Here is a 21,343-nt window from a genome sequence, read left to right as displayed (position 1 = left end):
AGACTTGACTTGATGGAATACATAAGCTATACGTTTCAAAATTTGTAGATTTTTATTTCCCAATATTTTTTGCATCATCACCGCATGGAAGCATGGTACGCTGAGAACTCTAAAATTAAAGGGCCACAAAACTGTGCAGTCCTTAGCACTAAAATAGGAGAAGTTGAGGAAACTGAAAATCTTTTTAACAGCAACAACAACAACAAAAACACAGGCAGCAGCATTACTACAAATTCTTGACCATACTTACATCTCAGGTTCTTTCTTTTGTCCATCAAGTCTTTTTCTCCCATTTTTTCTCCTTTCCTCTTCTTTCTTCTTGGAACTAAACGCAGGTGTTTCTTAGTAGTAAATAGAAGTTCTCATTTTCTCACAAAGACGATTTGGGGAAGGGGGACAAGGCTTAGATTCCTATCCTTAACATCTCATCTACTGCAAATATTTAACTAGGCATTTTCTCAAACAGAAGCCATTTTTTTCTTAAGAGGTTTTCTGGTTCTCTCCATTGTGTCATTGACTTTTTCTCCAACCTTGGGGAGTTGGTTTTTATTGTGCTATTTATTAAAAGAGGAAGCAAAGGGGTGCCTGGGTGGCTTAGTCATTAAGCGTCTGCCTTTGGCTCAGGTCATGATCCCAGGGTACTGGGGTCGAGCCCCACATCCGGCTCCCTGCTCCGGAGGGAAGCCTGCTTCTCCCTCTCCCACTCCCCTTGCTTGTGTTCCCTCTCTCGCTGTGTCTCTCTCTGTCAAATAAATAAATAAATAAATCTTTAAAAAATAAAAATAAAAGAGGAAGCAAAATAAAGTGGTGTTATTTTCCCAAGTTTTCACAGCTGAGGAAATCATAGAAATGAAACTATATAAAGTATTTCTAATATTTCACATTATCCTGAATTTTCTTTGTCTTCATTTATTATTCTTCATTTGAGAAGAGTGGTCCTTTTTATAAAGAAGAACAAAAGATTAAATATGTGCTTGACATAATATAAAAATAATAACTAACATTTATCAAGTACTTAGTGCATGTCAAATACTGTGCAGAGCATTTTACATCTATTACCTCATTTAATTTTGACAACAACGTCAAAATTGTTGACGTATTATTTAAGATACGTATTATTATTATTCTCCTTGACATTTGCATTTATCCTCCGTTTGGAAGAGTCTGAGTCTTACAGAGATGAAATAACCTGCCAGAGATTATGCCTAAAACATTGGCAAGTGAGGATCGTTCCATCCTCTTTTGTCTGCTTGCAAACCTGTGATCAGAACACTATGCCAGGGGTGCCTGGGTGGCTTAGTCGGTTAAGCCTCTGCCTTTTGGCAGAGGTCATGATCAGGTCATGATCCCAGGGTCATAGGATCCAGCCCCACGTCCTCAGTGGGGAACCTGCTTCTCCCCCTCCCTCTCCCTCTACCTGCCACTTTGCCTGTTGTGCTCTCTCTCTCTCTCTCTGTTAAATAAATAAAATCTTCAAAACAAAACAAAACACAACACTATGCCATAGTGCCACAGTTTGACCTTGGTTGACTGACATAAGAATCTGGGTTGGTTTGCAAACCAGATATCCTGGAGAGCAGAGACTTTCTTAAATTTATTTGCATTTTACTTAGTTACTAACACAGTAGGTTTGCAATAAATATTCATTTAATGACTGAAAACATAAATGAATGTGTTGAATCAATGTTTCAAGCATTTAAATGGCCTCATATATTCAGACCATGGCATTGCATAAAATATTAGGTTTTCTTTTATAATGGGAAAAATAAGGAAGAAATAGACCATTTAAAAAATTTTACTCTGCCTCATTTTGTTTTCATGAACCTTTTTCCCCTCCAGGGCCTGCAAAATAGGAAAACTGGCCCTTTCTGTAATTCTGAACTAAGGAAGCACAGTCACTCTTTATAAAAGGGAATAATAAATTCTCAATCAAACATATGAATTAATGCATCCTAGCTAGCCAATATGCATCTCTGTTCACTTATAAAATATCATAATACTACCTAAATGGAGCATAGGCATTTTCAGTTTAAACATTTCATATATTTTACCAAATTTGTATAATCAAGTGAGGTAGGCAGGGCCGGTATGATTTTCACCATATGGGCAGAGATGCTAAGGGTCATCACATTATCAGTGATTTACTTACCTACCATTCAGATGTAGTATCCTTTTATTTCTTCCTCTTTTCCTTGTTCTTCTCTTCCTCCTCCCTCTCTCTTTCTCTTTTATTAAAAGTTACTAGACCGGGAATGGGATATTGCTGTCACTCTAGACATCACTGACAACTATCAAATTTGGCATATGAAATATAGCTTCCTTTCATTTTTATATTGAACCATAAGCACTGCAAGGATCAAGCTCGTGTTCCATTCACTGCAGTGTCTTCTGTGTTTTGCACAGTACTTAGCATGAAATAGCTACTCCATGCATCATATTAGTTGAAGGAAAGAATGAATTGTGCCTACTTGAAAAGTATCCCTAATATCATAGCATAACAACAAAGCTGTACAAATAATGTGTATCTTTACTGAAATATGGGCTGACCTTTTATCGTAAATTCAGCCACACCTCTTCCCAACTGTATATTTAATACTTCAGTATTATATATAATTTATATTTCAGTATTTATATTTCCATTATATTAACCACTCCTATAAATGATATGGGAAGGGACTAATCATGTTATTCTCTTTTTGTGTATGTGAGATGTGCCACTGTCCAGGATTTGTGGATGCAAATTTTAAATAGTTGAGACTAAGGTAGTAAATGAACGAGGCCTCATGTGTCCTCCTTTGATTGAGCTTTGCATCATTCAGAGTTGCTTTAAACTGCCTCATATACTCTTTTCTCAGTACTTTTCTTCCAGTTTTGCAGCAATATAAATTTCCAGATGAAAAAATCTGTTAGATGCTATAAAAACCAAACAAAGCAATGGTACTGAGTTTGGGTGAAATGAACATTTTTCTTTGAAACTGAGCACATGGTATGACTTCTGATAATTCACCATGGACAACATGAGCCCAGCTATACTGAAATGGTTTAAGAAGCTGAGAAATATTGTCTCTTGGTTCTAGCTGTCAAAGTATAACCAACCCAAGCTTACGGTATTTAATACTTTCTGGAAGTTTGTGGAGGAGACTTTCAGTAATAAGATTTGACCATTGTAACATAAAATTCTACATTTAGCTTTGGAAATACTGAGCTTTTTTTTTCCCCCCTCCATCTTCAAAACAAGTAGAGTGGTGATTCTATAATTAAACTCTGAATAGGACAAATTAAATGACCTGCTTTGTGGTGCCCCAGAAGTTTGTAAGATCTTGCACATGTTTCTTGGCTCCCACCTGCTTCAGAAAATAAGCTCCAGGTAGCATAGATGAGCTTCCTCACTATTTCAACTCTCAATCCAACCTCTTCCAAAAAGAGGCAGGAGTATTTGCAAGAATATTTATAATCAGTCTTACCTCAGAATGCACAATATCCTAATTATATATGATCAGATTTCTCTTCAGTACAACTACACTAATAAAGCTTAGAAGGACTATAGTTATATATAAAGTGCTCAAAATGTACATATTTAGGAAAAGAAATGTATTTATAGTAAATATATTAACATATAAAAAGGGCTAATACGTCAAATTGGATCATTTTCTATTTTATTCTGCCTTTGGGCAGGACTTTTTTTGCCTGAAATAATACTGACTCTGTGGAGTGGCAGATTCCGTTGATATTTTTTAATTCAACTAAATTTTAACTTCTTTTGTAAAAATTTTATTGACCTTCTCTTAGAATGGAGAACTTGGATGTGCCCCAATCTACCATGACACATTCATTACTGGTAAAGATATAATTCAATTAGTATTTTTTTTCTTTTAACCTGTAATTAAATTAGTGTTAATTGAAGAAAGACACCCTCTACCTGTCAAATTAAGATAAGGTGCTATCTTAAAATTCAGATTATACTGCTTATAATGAGCATTTTAGATTCCAGTAAGAAATGAAGATTTAAAATAGTGACCTTCTGTATTAAGCACCCTCGTATTGCTGGGGGTTAGGGGGAGGCTATTACTGGACATTACAATAAAATAATTTGAAAAAGAGCATCTTATTTTAATAGAACAATCCTGAGTACATAGAAGAGGATCTGAGAAGCATTGAAAATATTCTCTTAGATGTACATAAGAATTCTCATTGAAGCATATACAGGGATTGCTAAAAATGTCCATTTATATAGTTACGCATATACTCACAGACTCACACACACACACGGATAAAGATGTCTGTGGGGTGACTGTCATAGTACATAATGGAATGCCGGTGATTAAATATTTATCATTAAAGAATGGGGACCATATTATTCTCAGCAAGTCCTTTTCATTTTCATAAAGTCTCTGGTTTAAAAAACCACCACAGAAATTGTTATATAGAGATATAAAAGTAAGAGCAGTAACAATAACTGAAATGGATTGATTGGTTATTAGCTTATAGGCATTATGTTAATTGGTAAAGGTTATATATGCTATATATATACATACATACACACATACACACACACACACACACACACTATATGACATATCGCTATGTTATATGGCATGGTTTGTTGCTGTATAACAAGCCTCCCCAAACGTTGTGTCTTAAAACAGTAATTATGTATTAGCTTACTTTTCTGTGGTTCAGCACTATGCGCTCAGATGGTAGGCTCCTCTGATGGTTTCAGTTGGAGTCACTAATGCAACTGCAGTAAGCTTGTGGGTCAGCTGGGGGCTGATTAGTTTGGTGTGGCTTGGCTCACGTGCCCATTGGTTAGTGCTGTTATCTGCTCCTGGCTGTCCTCTGAATTGCTAGTGGTGATTGGGCTGCATATCTCCACCAAGTTTGTCTGGGCATGTTCATGTGAGGACAATTATGGTGTTCCCAGAAGCAGGAGGAGGACAACCCCCCAAACGTGTACTTTTCAGTTCTCTTCTCGCAACATGTTTGCTGTTAGACTATTGGTCCAAGCAAGTCCTTGGAAAATTCAAGAGTCCATGTAAACTTTGAAGAAATGTCTATTTAAATCCTTTACCCATTTTAATAAATACATCAAGTTATTTGATAAATTAGGTTAATTATTTTTTGCTGTTGAGATGCAGAAGTTCCTCATATGTTTTAGATACTGACCCCTTATCAGATACATGGTTTGCAAATATGTTCTTCCATTCCACAGATTGTCTTTTCATTCTATTGATTGTTTCCTTTGCTCTGCAGTAGCCTTTTAGATTTTCACTGTTTAGTCTCTATATAACAAGCTGTGGGCTTGTTATATAGCCTTTATTATGTTGACGTGCATTCCTTCTATATTTGTTGAGAACTTTTTGTTATAAAATGGTATTGAATTTTGTCAAATGCTTTTTCTGCATCTATTGAGATGGTCACATGATTTTTGTCCTTCAGGCTGTTAATGTGATATATCACAGTAATTGATCTGCATCTGTTGAACCATCTTTGCATCCCATGGATAAATCCCACTTGATCATAGCATATGATCCTTTTAATGTGCTGTTGAATTCTGTGAGAATTTTGTTGAGGATTTTGGCATTTATGTTCATCAGGGATTTGGCCTATAGTTTTCTTTGTCTAGCTTTGGTATCAGGTTAATGCTGGCCTCATAAAATGGGTTTGGAAGTGTTCTCTTAAGCTTTTTGGAAGCGTTTGAGAAGATTAGAATTAATTGTTTTTTAAATTTTTGGTAGAATTCATCAGTGAAGCCATTCAGTCCTGGGCTTGTCTTTCCTGGGAGGTTTTATGAAATGGTGCTCAACATCACTAGTCATCAAGGAAATGCACATCAAAACCACAGTAAGCTATCACCTGTTAGTATGGCTATTATCAAAAAATAGTATAATAAATGTTGGTGAGGATATGGAGAAATTGGAATCCTTGCACCCTGTTGGTGGAAATGGAAAAATGGTACAGCTGGTATTGAAAACAGTATGGAGAGTCCTCAAAAAACTGAAAATAGAACTCATTTAGAACCAGCAATCCCACTTCTGGGTATAATCTCTAAAAAAATGAAAACCGTATCTTGAAGTGATATCTGCACTCCCATTGACATTGCAGCGTTAGACATGGGAGACAAGGTATAGAAATAGCTCTTTTCTTTTAACCTGTAATTAAATTAGTGTTAGTGATAGATAAGTGATTAGTGATAGATTAGTGATAGATAAAAGGATAAAGAACATGTGGTATATACATATATTTAAATATTATTCAGCCTTAACAAAAAGGAAATCCTACCATTTGTAAAAACATGGATGAATTTATTCATGTATTTGTTCATTCATCCAACAAGCAGTTTTGTTTTTTTGTTTTTTTTCCAGACATTGACTGGGTTCTGCAAATTTAAAGATGAGTAAGACAAGGGATTTGCCTTTGAGTTTATGCTCTCTTGGGGCATCAGATGGAAAATATTTTATGCATACATTATAGCAATCTGTTACACAATGGCATATTATGTAATAGAACCTAAAATCATAGATGATTGTTAGATGTGTCTAAAGGATTCATATCTGACCCTTGCTTTTTGCTTTAAAATGAGTAGCAGTTTACCAGAGATTAGTTTTCTGGATGGAACACATAGCCCTGAATGTCAAGATTCTGTACTTCTAGGATTTAGGAATATTGAGGTCTATTGCAGTATATTTGCTATTTGATCCTATACATGATTTACTTCAAAAAAATCTCTGCTTTTAATTTGTTAACCCAAAGACTACTAGTGGGAACCAAAATTAGATCATAAAAATATTTCAAGAAGATACTAAATTATTATAATTTTTACTCTTAAAAATTCAGTTCACAATCCACTAACACTCTTTCCTTGGAAGATTTTTAAATACTTGAATATGTAGATGTTCAACTTTTTCTTAATTATATATATTTGGCCAGAAAAACTAAAATGGGAACATTTCTGGACATTTTATTTTATTTTATTTTATTTTAAGATTTTATTTATTTGACAGAGAGAGACACAGCGAGAGAGGGAACGCAAGCAGGGGGAGTGGGAGAGGGAGAAGCAGGCTTCCCACAGAGCAGGGAGCCCGATACGAGGCTCGATCCCAGGACTGAGATCATGACCTGAGCCGAAGGTAGACGCTTAACGACTGAGCCACTCAGGAGCCCTTGGACATTTGATTTTAAAACTCTGTATAGCAAACATATCTTTTCAAAAGTTGTAACTTTTCTTTTGCTGCCTTTTTACTTTTCTGTAGGAAATAATTGAATAATATTTTAGGATCATTAATGCTTTTAATACAGTTTGCACGAGATAATTAGTTAACCTTAATTTGACATAAAATTATAATGTGCATTTTGTGTATTATCACAAAATGTTGAAAACATCCTATTGCATTTTAAAAATTATATTTCTTATTTCTTTTTATAAATACATTATGGAACCTGGCTGCAAGGACTATGGGTGGAAACCTGAATTCCATCCCCCATTCAGAGGCATCAAGGCTTCCCCTCCAACTAGTGACCAGGGGAAAATGACCAGAACTAAGCTGGCAAAAGTATTTTCAAGTTTGCACATTAAGTCCTGAGCAGAACCATAACTGAGCTATGCATGAACCAACCATAATTAACTGTGTTGAGAGGCCTGAGAAGTGAACTATGGTGTGGAATACTACTAGGTTTCACATTGGCCTCTGGGTGGCACATACTCAGGAAAGACCAGAATAGCACAGCAAAGGCTTTGAAATTAAATTGGCGTTTGCAATATAGCACACAAAACTGGGGCAGGGCACGTTTTCTGAACCTAAAGACTTACTGACTGCTAAAATAAAGGAACAACCAGAGTCTTGTAACATAATACCTAAAATTTCCAGCATACAGTAGAAAATTACTCATCATGCCAAGAACCAGAGAAATCTCAACTCAGATAAGAAATGACAACAGATAACAAGATTGGGATGACATAGATGTTAGAATTTTCTGACATGGATTGTAAGGCTGTAGTCATAGACATACTTCCAGAAACAATTACAAAAACTCTTGCAAAAATGAAGAAAACAGGAATTCTCAACAAAGAAATAGAAGGTGTAAAGGAAAGCCAAATGGAAATTTCAGAACTGAAAAATACAATAACTATGGGAAATACAATAACTATGGGAAAAATGGGAAAATGTGAATATCAGAGTGTAGATGACAGGGGAAAATAGTCAAGTGTATTTGATGATAAATCATAAAAGAAATGATCCAGATTGAACAGTAGGGATAAAATATATTGAAAAATATATTGAAAAAAAATGAACACAGGCTCAGGAACTTGTGGGACTCCAATAAAGTGTTTATCTTTCGTTCATTGGTGTCCTAGAAGAAGAATGTGGATCTGAAAAAGCATTCAAAGAAGTAACAGCTGAAAACTTCTCAAGACATAAGTTTACAGATTCAAAAAGATGTGTACTCCTAACAGGACCAGTCTGAAGAAATACACACTAAGAAACATCATCATCAGCTTTCGCTAAATTTAAAGGGAAAATATTAAAAGCAGACAGAGAGACACATGTTAGAATCGAGTAAAACTGCAGGACAACCAGCTGGTGTCACAGAGAATTGTTTCATGTGGGGAAAACCCGCCCACACAATAGTGACCAGAAATGTCAGAAGGGAAGTGTTCTGTGTGGGTGGTAAAGAAGACACACAAGGGAAGACAGAGTAGGGAAGGACTGTGTCCCTACATAAGTGGAAGACTGAGTTTTTTCCAACATAGTCACCTACCTCACATCATACACAAAAATTAATTCCAGATGGATGGCAGATTTACTTGTAAAAGGTAAAACTGTATTTTAATGGAAAACATAGGGGAATATATTCCATGGAATAGGAAAATTTGTTTAACAGGTCACAAAATACACTAAGAAGGTACAAAAGACACTCACTACAAGGAAGAGAAAAAAATAATTAGTGCTGTGTGCAAATATGTGCTTCTGTTTATCAAAAGACACCAAGATGGTAAAAAGTAACTGGCAGAATTAGAAAAGTTATTTAAAAGACATACATCTAACAAGTGGCTTGCTATCCAGAATACATAACAAAATTCCTACATGTTAGGAAAAATATTGAAAACCTAGGAGTAAAACTGGCAAAAGACTTCAAAAGGAGATGGCTACTAAGGATCTAAAAAATGCTCATTTTTATTATTCTTAAGGGGAAGTTAGGTAAAACAATAATTAGACACCATTACACACCTTTCAGGATGGCCAAACAACAAAGAAAATTGGAGATGTTCATGAACAGCTGGTCCTCTCAGACATTGTGATGAGACTGAATTGGTACAAGTACTTTTAAAAACTCTAGCATTAATTAGTCAAGCTAAAGAGATACCACTTATGACACAGAAATTCTGTTTCCACGTTGTGTGTTCAACAGAAATGTTATCTGTTCACTTAAACCTTTTGCTGGAATGTTCATAGCATTTCTCTCACTCTAGTTTTTGGTTTGGTTTGGTTTGTAGCCTTCTTTCTAATTCCATCCCAAACTGGAAGTTATCACAGTGTCCATAAGTTAACTGAATGAATTAATATGTTATGGAATCTTTACATAATGGCTTACTAAATAGTGATAATAGAATTAATTAAAACTATATGCAACAACATGGATGGGTTTCATTAATGTCATGTTGAGGGAAAAATGTCAAACATAATCATTATGTTTCCATTTATGTAAAGTACCAAGACAGACAAAACCAATCTATTGTTAGAGAAAGGATAATGGTCACCCTTGGATTAAGATGGGGCAAGGGTTACGCATGTGAAGGAAGCACAGTGGGCATTATTATAGGATAATGTTCTTTTTCTTCATCTGGTTGCTAGTACATGTGTCTGCTCAGTTTTTGTATATTCATCATCATTCTGTACAGGTTTGATGTATGCATTCTCCTGTATGCATATCATATTTCCATTGAAATTAACAAAATACTAGGAAAGATTCTGAAACCCCAGTAGAAACTAACATGTCAAAATCAAGTGTGTTCCTTCAGGAATTCAGGAATAGTTTAATATTAGCAAATGTATTCATACAGGTTCACCATTACAGTAGATGTAAGGAGAAAAATTATAGGACCATCTTAATATCAAAAAAAAATTCAACAAAATTCAACATTAACCCTTATTTAAAAAACAACAACAACAACAACAACAAAAATTTAAACAGCTAGGAATTAATATATATTTACAAAACCTGGTAACAAATATACACCTCACCCCAAAAGATATTTTATGTTGAAATATAGCATTCATACTAGTAATAAGAGCCATCTTTATTAAGCATGGTGCTTAATTTGAAAGGCAGTTAGTCTTGCTTTTTCAGCCCCCAAATTATTTAGACTTAACCAACAAGTTTGAGATAGCACCAGAATGGGGCACATTTAGAAAAGGGTTAGGCCTTGAACAACCTAACACCTTGGAAAGACAGGAGAGAAATCCTTTTCTCAATGAATAGATCACTCCCAAGAGCAAGAAGAGAAGAATGGAACTGAACTGGGAACACCCAGTTATTTTTATTAAATTTACACAAAAATGATGAGAGATACATGAAGAAAAAGGTCAGAGAGAGGCTCAGAATGGCATGTTACCTTACTCTTCCTGTGTAGGAAGGAATCAGAATCAATATAAAAATGCTCACAATGTAAAATTAAGTGAATGCATGGGAGGTAATTTTTTAAACATGATAATAAATATATTAAATATGTAGTGCATGTATGTACAAAAACTTTGTAAAATAACATTTCCTTATATTAGCACATAGCACATTGCATAGCATAGGTCAGGTGTTCAGTAAAACATCTTTGAGTAATAATAGAGAGGTTTTAAAGAATAGATTACAAGGATCTAGAATCTCCTTAGAATCTCATTTCAAGTTGCTCTTTACTTCCTGTATATTTATCTTTTAAGATGAAAATTTTCTCACCTTTAATATCTCCCTGAAAGGCAATTACACAATTTGAGGAAATGAGTTCACATTTGCATAATGTCCTTAGCAATCCCTCATCAAGTGTGAGGAAATTGGAAAAGTAGGGGGCAGTGTATTCAAGTGATATTCAATTAAATTGAATGAATAATCATCTAGATCACATTTAAGCTAATTTGAAAGTGGCAGGAGGTAAAAAGATACGAAATAACTTGAAGATGGATGAAAAGATACAGAATTGCAAAAACAAAATCACTTCAGAACATGTTTCTACTTGTCTGTCCTATTTTCCTTTAAATTTTGAAATGTAATGATAATTTTTTAATGAGTTAGTTAAGGGATTATAGTAACTAATTGTGGCATAACTGGATTGTATTTTACTTTGGGAATTAGAAATAATGCTCAATTGAACTGGATCTCACTTCCACCTTTCTTCTACTTGTAATTGTTTTACTGCCATTTTATGGCATTTGAGCCCCCAAATTAGGTAGAATGAATCTCAGCTGAGTGTGCAGCGCTTCCCAGTGAATTTTTTTCCAGGCTTAGCAGCTGCTTCTTCAGGTTCATTCAACAAGTATTTTTTTTTTTTTTTAAGATTTTATTTATTTGACAGAGAGAGAGAGAGAGACAGTGAGAGAGGGAACACAAGCAGGGGGAGTGGGAGAGCGAGAAGCAGGCTTCCCGCCGAGCAGGGAGCCCGATGCGGGGCTCGATCCCAGGACCCTGGGACCATGACCTGAGCTGAAGGCAGACACTTAACGACTGAGCCACCCAGGTGCCCCCATTCAACAAGTATTTATGGGTGGTTTGTATGTATGATGCCTTGGGTTGCTTGCTGGGACACAAACAAAATATTTTTGGGCACCTGCGTGGCTCAGTTGGTTAAGCATCTGCCTTCGGCTCAGGTCATGATCTAAGGGTCCTGGGATCGAGTCCCGCATCTGTCTCTCTGCTCTGCGGAGAGCCTGTTTCTCCCTCTCCCCCTGCTCTTCTCTCTCTCTGTCAAATAAATAAAATCTTTAAAAAAAAATTTTTTTTTTTTGTGACCTGAAGAAAGGACTGGTTTTATAGAGGAAATAGAAATGGATAGTACTGGGCACCTGGGTGCCTCAGTTGTTAAGCGTCTGCCTTCGGCTCAGGTCATGATCCCAGGGTCCTGGGATCGAGTCCCACATCGGGCTCCCTGCTTGGCAGGAAGCTTGCTTCCCCCTCTCCCACTCTCACTCCCCCTGCTTGTGTTCCTGCTCTCGCTATCTCTCTCTCTGTCAAATAAATAAATAAAATCTTTAAAAAAAAGAAAAAGAAACGGATAGTACTAAACATGTTTAAGTATCCACACCTTTTTTGACCATATGCTCTTTATTTTTTTAATTTATTTTTTTTTAAGATTTTATTTATTTATTTGACAGAGAGAGAGAGGAGCAGTCTGAGACACCCAGGCGCCCCTACTGCATGCTCTTTATTAACATTCTCATGCAAACATTATCTTTTTTTTTTTTCCTTGAAGTAGAATGACCCAGGAAGAACAAGGACTATTGCAACCTATTAAAAATATATTTATGAATACACTTAACAACATTCAAGTTATTAGAATATGTACTAATTAGTTTGTATATATTTCCCCTTCTAAAATACCACTTGTACAAGGTAATGATTACGTTTATTATTTTCATGCTCTGTGCATAGCAGAATATGGTCCATAATAAATGTTCAGTGAGTGAGTGCTACATTTTTGGCAAACTGATATACTATTAATGGCATTAAAAACACCCGAGAGAAGGTGTAAAGGATGAAAGGAAGGAATATGATGATGTGTTCAGCTTTTGATAGTTTTTTTTTTAATTTGCTTGTTGAAGAAATACTTATTGGCACCTAAGTAATATTTTAGGGAGAGAAGTATAAATAATGGTTAGCAAGCCTGAACATAATCAAGGAGAAAGAAAGCATTGTATGATATAATAGGAGTCAATAGAGTACTTTGATATAAACATGGACAGTGTGAGTTACCTCATTCATGGCAAAGGGATATGATTGTGGTAACCTGGAATCTAACATTTAAGTGAGCAAGGAATCGCAATTACTTGTTTTAGTCAAAATCTCTTCCTGTTGATATTTTTGTTGTTAATGATAGCAATCACGACTCAAGATTGAAAACAGCTACTTAGGGAATTGAATTAATTCTAGTTGAAGAGTCAGAAATCACTTAAAGTGAGTACAATTAAGCTGGCAGAAGATTAGAATTACTTGAAAATCACAATGAGAATTTTCTGAAAATTCCATTAGTTGTTTGTTTTTTTTTTTTAAGATTTTATTTATTTGACAGAAAGAGACACAGCGAGGGAGGAAACACAAGCAGGGGGGGTGGGAGAGGGAGAAGCAGGCTTCCCGCCGATCAGGGAGCCTGATGCGGGGCTTGATCCCAGGACTGAGATCATGACCTGAGCCGAAGGCAGACGCTTAACGACTGAGCCACCCAGGCGCCCCTCCATTAGTCTTTAATCTTCTTGATAAAGAAATGTCTTTTCTTTCAAAAATATGAGTAATCGTGGGGTAGACGAACCATGAGAGACGATGGACTCTGAAAAACAAACAGGGTTCTAGAGGGGAGGGGGGGTGGGAGGATGGGTTAGCCTGGTGGTGGGTATTGAGGAGGGCACATTCTGCATGGAGCGCTGGGTGTTATGCACAAACAATGAATCATGGAACACTTCATCTAAAACTAATGATGTAATGTATGGGATTAACATAAGAATAAAAAAAATAAATAAAAAAAATGAGTAATCGTGCATCCCCTATCTTTATTTCCTCATTTGAAACTAGTATTATTTCTCTTACAAAGATTTCTTTGGTCTGAACATTTGTTCAGTTAAAAAATATATATATTATATACATGTAATGTATATATAGTGATGTTGCTCTGCATTCCATGGATTCTTTTTTTTTTTTTTAAGATTTTATTTGTTTATTTGAGACAGAGAGAATGAGAGACAGAGAGCATGAGGAGGAGGAGGGTCAGAGGGAGAAGCAGACTCCCTGCCGAGCAGGGAGCCTGATGCGGGACTTGATTCTGGGACTCCAGGATCATGACCTGAGCCAAAGGCAGTCGCTTAACCAACTGAGCCACCCAGGCGCCCCATTCCATGGATTCTATTCTGAGTTAGTTCTACTGGAGATACTTCAGAATCCATTTTGAATCTTGTTTACAGAATTTAATAAGTACATGCTTATGTAAAATCAATGTACTGTGTACGTAAAATTTAACAGCCATGAGCTAAAGAAGTTAATACTTGGTTTGCTTCAGTGTCACAAAGTGGATATATAAATAGATTTGATTTAATTATAAAGCTATGTAGATATTTATAAGGAGTTTTATTTTTATTTTTTTAAAGATTTTATTTATTTATTCGACGGAGAGAGACAGTGAGAGAGGGAACACAAGCAGGGGGAGTGGGAGAGGGAGAAGCAGCTTCCCGCGGAGCAGGGAGCCCCATGCGGGACTCGATCCCAGGACGCTGCGATCATGACCTGAGTCAAAGGCAGACGCTTAATGACTGAGCCACCCAAGCACCCCAGGAGTTTTAATTTAAATGCTACAAGTTAGCAAAACCTAAATTTTAAATACTGTGAAAATTGTATAAAATATTTAAGTAAACTAGATAGTGTAAGTCAAATAAGTAGTGGTTATTAAATCCACTCAGATAAAAATGAAGATAAGGCCGATGTAGATAAGTAGATACAGATATATAGGTACGGTATAGATATAGATGAAAAGGAAACTTTCACGGTAATCAACCAAGTGATTTAGGTAACCTAATTATCGTAAGATTCTAGTACTTTATTGGGCCATAGAGAAATTTTTACAAATGGCCATCTACTTATTTTTTTAAAAAAGATTTTATTTATTCATTTGAGACAGAGAGATAGAGGAGAGAGCATGAGTGGGGGAGAGGCAGAGGGAGAGGGAGAAGGAGGCTCCCCACCGAGCCAGGAGCCAGGTGTGGGGCTGGATCCCAGGACCCTGGGATCATGACCTGCGCCGAAGGCAGACGCTTAACCATCTGAGCCACCCAGGTGCCCCTGGCCATCTGCTTCTAATCACATATAATCCACACAAAAACTCCATGAGGAAGACCCATTTAATTGTTTATTTCGCAGACAAGGAAACTGAGGTATATAAAATTTTTTATTAGTTTCCTTTACCTAGTCTTGAACCCGGAAAACCCATTTTCTAATATTACATTGTAACTCCAAATTAGCTGTGTTGCAATCTGAATCAACCTTTTTAAACATCTCACCATAAAATATACTTAAAATTTAGATTTTCACACAGTGGTCTCTATCTTTTCTCAATTAATATTTCTCATCCAGAAATCCTATATTCCTCTCTGGTTTTATTTCCTAATTATGAAGTTGTGTTTTTTTGTTTGTTGTTTTTTGTTTTTCCCAGAGAGATGGGAATAGAGAATAATATGCATAATCTGGGTACTCGTGTACCCAGAATCTGACTCTATCAAATCTTAACAAGATTCTATGTGTTTAAGAAATTCTTCTCCTTTTTATAAACTAAAGCGACATAGATACATTTGAGGCCCACTATCTTCCCTGATTCGTTTTCTCTTCTTTCTCTCTAAAGACAGCTGGCTTGTGATATCTGTGTTTGTCATTCTCATGTATATGTTCATATATTTGAAAAATAGGCGTGAGTCTATAAATATACATGAATCTAAATATGCACGAATCTATAATGTATTATTACGTAGAGTTTGCAATTTATTTATTGAACGCTACCATGATGTTCATACTACTCTGCAGCTTCCTTTTTTAAAGTAAGCTTTCTATTTCTGAAACTTACCCTCATTTGTATATGTAGCTTTCACTCAATCATTTATGACAATCTCACAATTTATCCATTCTTCTGTTGAAGGCCATTTCATTTCTTTCTAATTATTTTCTTCAACAAACAATGTTGCAGTGAATGCAGTTATATATCCTCTCTTGTGCACCTATCCAAAAATTTCTCCTGGTCATCTGTCTTAGTACTGTACATTTAGAGGCACATGAATTTTTCCAAGGTTAGTTGGAATCTGTAATGTAACCAAATTCTGCATGTATGCTTTTTTGAAATTGTTCTGCCTGAAATGCACCTGTGTTAAAGTGATCACGCCAGAATTCCTTCAAACCTGCCCTTCTATAATTCTCAGAGAACGGCATATTTCTCTTACTAATTTGTTGAGAATTTTTAGGTTGGAGATTGACATTTTTAATGAATGTATTTTTTTTCTATGCATAATGTATGCTTGCATGTGTTTACTTGGTGAAATACTTTTTTTTTTTAAATACTCTAATGTTTATTTCTACCTTTGTCAGAAAATTATCTGAAACTTGAAATATATAAAAGTAATTAATGTTCTTTTAGTTGTTAGGCTTTTATGGATTGTGTATTGAATGTGCTATTTTATAATTCTGTAGAGGCAGAGTCTAACTTGTAGATTTCTATCTGGTAGAGATACAAAGAATTTCTGTCTGGTGGAAAGTTAATTTCAAAGTTTACAATTTATGTCCCTGTAAGACAGTTACCAGAAATCTTATCCTAAAATTTCTATAGTAAATTGCCTGTGTTATGTATATCTAGCTCCACAAATACACTTTGAACTATTGTAACATCCTAGTAGTTTCTTTCTTAGTGAGTTGCATAAAACCTTTTGCATGTATTCATTTTATGTTTGCATTAGATAATGGTTTTATCTTTTTAGAAAGTAAACTTTAATATCACCATTTTCATGCTAGGTCTCAGGAGATAATCTTCTATTTAAGTAAACCCATTTTTGGAAATAGCCAACCTTTAAGTTTCTTGAGTATTATATTCATCCATGTTTATTGATATTATTTCCTCCCATCTTCTTGAGTTTATTTTTTTGTCTTTAAATTTCTTAGGTTGGTCACATTGAAATTTCTTACTAATTTTCAAATTTCATTATTTCTAAATTAAATATCTAAGACTATCAACTTTCATTCCACTAGTTTTGATTTGTATTTTTTTTTTTTTTTTAAGATTTATTTATTTGAGAGAGAGAGAGCATAAGCCAGTGTGGCTGGGGGAGAGGGAGAGAGAGACTCTCAGGCAGACTCCCTGCTGAGCATGGAGCCTGGCTGGGGCTTGCTCTCACAGCCCCAAGATCATGACCTGAGCCTAAATCAAGAGTCAGATGCTTAACCAATTGAGCCACCCAGGCACCCTGATTTGTATTATTTTTAATGTTGTTCAGTTTTATTTATTTTGGTCAATTATAATCTCTTATGTGCATGTTACCATGTTACTTAGTATAGTAGTAGCATATTTCTTTTAATTTAAAGAATTTGCAAGAGACTGGCAGCTTTTAGTTCCTTATTTTAATTTTAATTCTTTTGTACTATGGTTATAGAATAGTTTTGTCTCCCCCCTTTCTGTTTTCCTAGTGCTGTAATTGTCTTGGCCGATGGAAATTGACACAGTTACCAAAAAAAGAGGTATGAGCATTTAGAAATGCTTGTTGCTACAGGAACTAACAGAAAGATTGCCTAGCCTCCATAGAACCTTTGGTTGCTCTTTTGAGGACTCTTTAGCTCCTTTGGGTTTCTGGATGCTTCTGTTGTCTTAAAATGCCAGTATCTGGAATACATCAACCATATTATGTTCATAGCAGAAGTCCATTTATGTGATGTGTGTGGATAAAAAAAAAATTAACAGCATATCATCATCTAACAATATGCTAACTGAATTTAACACTTTGTTCCCTATAGCTTAATTACATGAATAAATAAAAATAAGCTCAGGTCTCATTACAGTTGATTCACTGTTTCTTCTCTAAGTTTGACAGGAGAGTATTTTGTTAAACCCATTTTAAAATAGTGACATCATTCCATAGGAGCAGTGATTTGTACCAGTAGATTATGGAGAGGATAAATTCATTTACCTTACCTCTTCAATAGTCTGGAAGACAGAGGAGTTCAGAAAGAAGTTCAGATGTTAATAACAAAACAGATTCCCCCCTGCTTATTCATTTTAAAGACCACAGTATTGTTGGATCAGCCAGGAAACCTATGGAAACCTCAGTGAAATGAAATAGTATGGAATAGAAAGAAGTGAAAAGATTTCTAATAACTAGATATATTTCTCTTAAACAGATAATAAATGAAAGTCTTTAACCCTGTAAAAAAGTGAATTAAGCATTTTATGTTTCTATTTAATCCTGAATTAGAACAGATAGTGGGAAAATTCTGACAAGTATAGTCATCTGAAACAGATAATTGTAATATTGTAAAGTTCCACTATTAGAGAAAATATGTAAAAGAAAAATTATTCAGCTTTTGACTAAATGCTAATCTCTTACAGTTTGCTTTAAAAACTAGTTTCTTGTTTTCACTAATGTGTCAGTTTATTTGTTTCTATTCTGTCCTTTATAACAAAGATTGATATTCTTGACAAGATATGAAATAGTTTTATCCCACAGTTCTAACTAGACTTTATTTTTTATATATGTAAAGCTAGTTGAACCAACAATGACTATTAATTGGTTTCTTCTCTGATTTTTTTAATGTCACATATTATGTAGCAATTCCACATATGTGTTAAGGTCCATTTCTGGGCTCTCTGTTTTCCTGTATTATTTTAACAGTGCTTTGTTTAAATTAGTACAACTTGAAAATAATTCTGTATCTTTTAAGCAAATCTATCTGCTTGTTCCTAGTCTTCAATTTCCTTTTTGGGACGCCTAGGTGGCTCCATTGTTAAGTGTCTGCCTTCGGCTCAGGTCATGATCCCAGGGTCCTGGTTTCGAGCCCTGCCATCAGGGTCCCTGCTCTGTGGGAAGCCTGCTTCTCCCTCTCCCACTCCCCCTGCTTGTGTTCCCTCTCTCACTGTGTCATATAAATAAATAAAATCTTTAAAAAGTAAAAAAAAAAATTCCTTTTTTCTTCTTTTAGTCCCATGTAAAATTTAGAAGCAATTAATCAACTTCTGTGAAAAATCTTGTTGGGATATTTATTGGGATTGTGTTGAACTATATGTTTCAATTTAGTGAGACTTAAGATCTTTAATATATTTTCTCATCCTTTAATGGGTTGTTTTCTTAACATTTATTCATATCTGCTTTTATGTGGTCTTCAATGATATTTTGAAATTTTCTCCTTAAAGATTAAAAAAGCTGTTGGTTAGATCTCTTCCTCTGTATCATGTAGTTTTTATTACTATTATTATTTTAAAGATTATTTGAGAGGGAGAGAGTGAGCAACTGAGAAAGCACAAGTGGGGGAGGGGCAGAGAATCTTCAAGCAGACTCCCTTCTGAGCTTGGAGCCTGGCATGGGACTTGATCCCAGGACCCCAGGATCATGACCTGAGCAGAAATCAAATAGACGCTTAAGCGATTGAGCCACCCAGGTGCCCCTAGTTTTTATCATTTTTATTTTACTATTATTTTTTCTAAGCTGTGGCTAGGATACAGGAATGCTATTGATATTTATATCTCAGTGTTTTAGCAAGCAATATTAATAGATTGGGGTTTTATTAAACAATTGCTTGGTCTAGATAAAAAGAAATGGTTTTTTTCCCCTTTGCATCAGTTACAGTATCTTATAGAATGTTGACATGAAGCAGGAACAGGGGCATGTCTTTCTTGTTTTGCTGCTGTATTAGTTTGTTAGGGCTGCCATAAAGTAACACAGACTGGTGACTTAGCAACAAAAATTTATTTCTTACAATCTGGAGGCTAGAAGTCCAAGGTCAAGGTGTCAACATGTTTGATTTCTTCTGAGGCCTCTTTCCTGGCTTCAGATGGCTCCTTTTTCCAGGTGTCCTCACATGGTCTTTTCCTCTGTGTAAGCCTGCCCCAGGTGTCTCACTGTGTTTCCATTTATCCTCTTCATATAAGGACATCAGATTGGATTTGGGTCTACCCTAATGGCCTCATCTTAACGTAATCTACCCCTTTATAATACTATTTCCGAACACAGTAACAGTCTGAGGTATAGGGTGTTAGGGCTTCAACCTACGAATTTGCAGGAGACAAGATTCTATCCAAAACAGTCACTAATTTGGAAGTTCCTAAGGATTTACTATTAAATAGGTTGCAATTTTTGTATTTTCCTAGTTTGGTGATGCTTTAATCACAGTTAGTGAATTTTATAAAATTAATTTTCATGTATTAGGATGATTATGAGTTTTTATTTTTGCCTTCTGTCTAACATGGTAAAATACATAATAGATGTGTTGATGTCTATCCATCCTAGAATCTTCAGACTGGATCCAATATGTTCATGGTGAATTTTCTTTAATGCACTGCTGAATTAATGTGCTTATGTTTTATATAGAATTTTAGCATCTGTGTTCATTCTGAAACTTTTATATCTTATACCCTTGTGATCTTTCAGGTTGAGGTAATTCTATCTCCATACATTTTATAGCTGTCCCTATTTATTTTGTATGATAAAAATAATAAGTTTCTTAAAAATTTAATTAGTTTTGTTTATAATTGTCTGTCCTGGAGGACTGGGCTGGTTTCTCTGGTTATTTGTGGATCTCACATAGAGAAAGATTTCTGTATATTTATTTTGGGGACCAACCAAATATCCTAAAGATTAGGTGATTTTAGATAATTTGTATATTTCTAAATATTTTCCATTCAATCTAAGTTTTTAAATGTATTTACATAAAGGTCATTATTTTATGACTTAAAAATCTTACTAGTATTTTCTTTCCTCATTTTGTTAATATCTTACAAATAAAAATACAAATTCCATTTTAATCATTCTACATCCTAAATTTTAATATTTCTAGGTAGGGACTCCATGATTCTTCACCATCTGAGTGTACCCAGTTTGAAATATATCTGTCAGTAAACTCATTTTTTTATTTTATAAATTATTTTAAAATACTGCTGTAGTTAAATTTGTGTCCCAGTTTTTGTTCCTAATACTGTCGATTTGTGCTTTATCTCTGTTTTATCATTCTTACTAGATTCTGCCCAGTTTCTCTCCTTTTTTGTTTACTTTTGCATCAATTTATGCTCCTCCTATTATCTCTTTATGTTTCTTTGTATTTCTTGTAATTTCTTGACTTGAATGCTGAGTTTATTATTTAGCTTTTTTTTGGTTTTAATTATTGTATTTAGTTCTATAAAATGTCCTTTAAATATGGCTTGCATTTTAATATGCTGTATTTTTCATGCTGTTCAGATAGAAATATATATATGTATTTTTAAAATTTACCTTCTAACTTTTTTCAGCTTTATTTGAGATATAATTGAGAAATAAAATTGTATTTACTTAAACACTTAAAGTCTACAATATGATGATTTGACATACATATACTTTGTGATGATTATCACAGGTTAATTAACAGATCCATCACCTCACATAGT

This window comes from Mirounga leonina, unplaced genomic scaffold, assembly GCF_011800145.1.
Source record: "Mirounga leonina isolate KUSES-001 unplaced genomic scaffold, KU_Mleo_1.0 Mir_126, whole genome shotgun sequence".
Taxonomy (NCBI): Eukaryota; Metazoa; Chordata; class Mammalia; order Carnivora; family Phocidae; genus Mirounga; species Mirounga leonina.
This window is presented reverse-complemented; position numbering follows the sequence as displayed.